Below are 5,169 nucleotides of genomic sequence, written 5' to 3' on the forward strand. Positions count from 1 at the left end.
GTCGACCCACTTTAACCCTTACATATGATCCTGCTGATGGTAATCATCCCATTGCCATGTTTTCTTCAGATTTTGCTTCTTTAAAATATATAATCTTTAGGGGGGAGAGATGTTGGATTTATATAAATCTATGCATCAGGGAGCTACATATCGTATACTTGCAGCATACCAATGACTTTTCATCATCATCTTTATGCATTAAATTGCGCTAAAAAGCTAATGGTAAGTTCAGAAAAAGTAATGTTTCTAAAGTCAGTCACAATAAACTAGTGAAAGTGTGCTTTTTCTGGCATTGTTGCAGCTATGCATTTAAAACTTTTAAAAAGGCAACTGAAATCTCCGAATGGGAACGCACTTGTCTTGTATGTCAGAAGTTCAAAATATTTAAGGACAGCCCAGACACAGGCCAAAATCTTGCAAGACCACAGCCCCGTCTTGAACACCTTCTTGTCAATTTGGTCAACCCGCTAGAGCTCTGCCAAGGAAGCCGTTACCTTTTCACAATCGTGGACGGGTTGGAAGATTGGCGGCCAGCGGCGGATGCAACAGTGACAACGATTAGATGCGCAAGTGTCCTTATCTTTCGTGGTGTATCCTGACATTGGTTGTGTGCCGACACTCGCTGAAGAGGAAATCAACGTGGGATGACGGAATCAAATTTCGGCAAAGAGTTTCGTGTATAAAGCCATGGAGTATGCCATGATTTAGCACATGAATTCACATTTCTATACTTGGACCACATTTATTGATTTCGCAAGTAATATAATGGGCCCCGTTGGTCAACCAGTCATTGTGGTCGACGAGATGCACCCAACAAAGTATTCAAGTCATTTGGTAAGACATGACGTGGCAAATGGCGTTTAAGACTTCGTAGGCATTTAAATCCTGCTCCACATGTGTCGCATTTGAAGTCCTGAAACGTAGTAAACTATTGTATTACAATTTATTCACTGTCCTTTCAAAAGAAAACGTTCAATCATAAATCGTTTTTGGAATATGGTTGGAGGCATCAAATTATTAGATAGATTTTTCTGTCGGACTTTGTAACCGATACTGTGTGTTTCTTAAACCATCCATGAGCTTTGTCCCAACCCAGGATTTAGGGTCAATTGTAGCGACCTCAAAGGCTTAATGTGCGTTTTGAGAGCACATTTAAGCCCTCAAGAATCCAGGCTAGTTTGAACAATGAAGTCCAACTCTCTTCTTTCTCGGGATCCTTCATTGTTTAATGTGCTTCCTTCTAATATTCGTAAGAAACACGTAAGCTTTGATGATTCCGTATACTTCTTTCAAGTCACATTTGGACAAATTTAACTAGCATTCCAGATCAACCCTACATTCAAGATGGTTCCCTTGCCTCCTCACAGTTGAGCACAAACAACTTCAGCATGAGATAGCAAGGGATTTCATCAAGCCCTCATTCCAGCAAGGAAAGGCCTTTGCCACTGACATGCCAATGGCTGGAGCAATGTCTGAACAGTCTTACGAGCATCCTCCTTGATCAAAGTCTCTATGGCAGCAATGTTCTTGACTGTCTGGGGACTGGCCATTGCATGTTTCCCTCTGTGGCTCTCAACTTCTTCAGGACCCTCTTTGAATTCCCTATGAAGAGCAAACACTCTCAAACAAGGAAGAGATGCCTCGTCAAAACATTTTATTCGAAAGTTGTGAGCCTCAGAGGGTGATTTTCTGGCCAAGGCATAAGTCTTGATAAGCTCCCGCTAGACTCCACGCTTCCAAACGTGTAGGGGTTGCTCAAGATGGATAACTTTGTCTAGGTGTAGCTCAATTACACTTCTCCAGATTGTGATATCCTGGTGTTGGGCATGTCGCTCATGCTCGTTGTAATCTGTTCTACTCATTTATATATAAATGCGTACTAGTCAGAACTATTATCAGTTATCAAGTCCATCCAACTCCTTGTGGGTGGTGCTCAACGACAAGTATATGACACAGATGCACAAGATTTGTAAACGAAAGTTGTTCACTATTTATTGAACTTTGGCACCAAAGCTAGAAAACAAATCATTTGACTTGGTTTCAAACCTAGGGCGTCAGTCTTGTTCTGTCTCGAACGCCCCTCGCACAATTGAATTTTCAACTTTAAAGTGAAGTTGTGTTAAAAACTCCAAAACAATGTCATTTTTTGGCACAATTCTGTCTCTGTACTAAAATCTTGGCTCAATGTCAAAACTCTGTGCCCTTTAGCAAGCCGGCAAATTGAAATAAGTAATAAATTTCATCTACGCACGGTACAGGTTGGCTGAGCATGTCTATAATTGTACCCCATAGAATGACATCAGTTGTTGGTTGGTTTCACCTTCACTTCTCATGGGAAATATCTCTTTTTAAATCATTATCCTCAAGAAGTGAAGGAGAAAACAAAGAGCTAACGTCATTCCATGGAGCAAATTACAGAAAAGATACCCAACCAACGTGCACCGTGAATCGATTTATTTTGCTATTCGTTTCAGTTCCAAAAATGAACCGGCTTATTGAAGCAAACAACTTCACACTATCGCTGCTCAATATCAGAGAGTATATTAGATGGTATATTGAGCAAAGATAATTTGAGCAAGTGATGGTCACAAATCAAAACAAAAAAAAATGGCATATTTTACTTTTAAAACACCACTCACTTGATTACTGAACATTCAATTGGATCACGGTGCAATGACTCAATCTTATTTCGTAAGTGAACCAATCAAGTCCCAAAGAATATCAATCTCATCTTTAAGCCTAGAAATGCGCAAACTCTCACCCTGGGAAGTTCAGAGTGGAGAAGAATGTGTTGCTCTAAGGACCCCTTCCTAGTAAAGGACTTGGCACAAATGAAACACAAAAATGGAGCCTCTCCAGTGTGACTTCTTTCGTGGACCTGAAAAAGACGAAACCCATTTTTCAAGCCTTTCATCTTACACTTTCAATGTCTGGTTTCAACATCACTATGGCTTTGATTAAAACACAACTAAGCCAAAACACAATTACAGATCGAGAAGAAAAAGAACCACTTACCCTGGCTTTGTATCTGTCTCCGAAAGTCTTGTCACAAAACTGACATTTAGCGGTTTTAATCTTCAAGTGGGTTGAATTGATGTGTCTTCTTAAGTGAACGGATTTCATAAATCCCGCTCCGCATTTCGGGCAAAGGTGCCCCCTGAAATTAGGTTTTCACGGCACTTTGGTAAGACATAATTACTTTAAAACCTAATAAGTTTATTTCTCATTTGTGTTTTTGTTTAGCTTTAGCAGTTTCTCTTGGATGTTGCATTGTTGTATATTTACTTTCCAATCATTATCTAAATTGTGGAGTTCATAATTAGATTGATTTGATGAGTCATTGATAGTTACATAGTACTGTTCCTTGGTGTAGTATTGAGTTATAAAGTGGTCAGATCAGTTTGTTGAGGTTATTTCAGGTTTTAAGCCTGTTTAGATACACATAAAAACTAATTTTGCAAAAGTTTGAAGCAATTGCCAAAGATTTCAATGTATTTCACTGAATCAAAATCTTTGAAATCGAAAGCCTTCAAAACTATCTCCAAGCTTGGACCCCCCAAATAAATACCCTTAACTAGAGGGCTTGTCAGAGAAAAGTCACTTTATTCAAGCCACTTGAGACTTAGCTTTGAACAGATTTTGGTAGTTGGGGAGCAGGGTGTCGGGCTGATTGACTTCTCTTGCGTTACTCAGTTTCAACCAAAGCAGACAAACGAGCCATCAACTCACTGGCTCCCTGAATTCGGAACTTGATTTTGAGAATCACGTAAATAAATGAAATAAATCACGTAAGTAAATAAAAAAAAACACCAGGCAGCCGCGAGGGAGCCAAAAAAATCTCAGAAATCTCGCGAGTGTCGTTTGTCTGACTAGCCCTCTACCCTAAACCATGCAGGTTTCTAGCTCAAATTTGGTTCTTCTAGGTGTTTAATCTCAGCTATCTCTCAGGGTGAAGAGACCCGGGCTGAAATGCAAATATTTCTAGATTTGCTCTTTTGTGTGTGAAGTATTGGGATTCTAGTTTCATTTTGAAGAAAAGCTTGAGCTTTTGCCAAAAAGACAAACAAAAACAATGTGAACATTAGAGAATTATTACATTATTGGGGCAAACCAAGAAGATTGGGACAGTATAGTATTTAAAGGAGGTGCAAAAGGTATCTTTTACAGTACATCTTCAAAAGTACGAATGAGCTTTTTCCTTTTCAAGTCAATTGTAGTGAATGCAAAGATTAACAACACTTTTGAGCCCTCCAATAGGAGGACCCAATTCAAAAATCGTCCAATTGACCGTTTCCAATAGGTAAAAGCATTTGACTTTACATTATCTTTACGACTTTACACTTTTGACTCTCTTGATTGGTCAGTTGAATGAAAACTATCTTTGTGATTGTCCAGTAGAAAATGGTGTTGAGAGTTATGGTCCAAAGACCTGAGGCGAATGTTACAAATGCTCGTACCTCTGAGTTAAGGCTTGGACCTTACGCAGAATGAGCATTTGCTTACCTCTTTGGCCAGTATAGTTTCATACCGGTTAACGTCCAAGCCCCTAACTCCAAGGTACGAGCTTTAAAAACTGGCCTCTGTTTTTTAAAGCTCTTACCTCGGAGCTAGGCGCTAAGACGTTAACCGGTATGAGAATACACTACGGAAAGTGCTCAGCGAATGCTCATTCTGGATAACGTCCAAGCCTTAACTCAGAGGTACGACCATAGAAAACCATAACTAGAATGCTTAAGTTGAACAGGAGCTGTACCGCATGAGCATGTTTTCAGGTCAGCTGACGCTGGTGGAAATGGGACAAAGATATTTCGTTAAATCTTGCTTCAGGCAAGTAGAATTATTATCATGAAACGTTTGTTATTTCTCTTTAATCCTAATTTCTTTTGAATCTTACAAATATACAGGTAGGAAGGGTGGTAGAATAATAAAAAACATGCTTTTTAGGGCATAATGCACATAACATGTCAAAAAAAGATTTGGACATTACTAGAGCAAATCATGTACTTTATTGATTGCCCTTGTTTAGCAACGCATCGCGAAAATCTCGAAAGTGTAACAAAATGTATCCGAAATTGCAACGCAATGATGAGGCATTCGGAATTTCGTTTCAATCTCCCAACAATGTGCTTGAATGTGGGCGACATGATTGCGCCTATACGTAAACAAGGT

The sequence above is a fragment of the Tigriopus californicus genome, chromosome 1, assembly GCF_007210705.1.
Source record: "Tigriopus californicus strain San Diego chromosome 1, Tcal_SD_v2.1, whole genome shotgun sequence".
Classification (NCBI taxonomy): Eukaryota; Metazoa; Arthropoda; class Copepoda; order Harpacticoida; family Harpacticidae; genus Tigriopus; species Tigriopus californicus.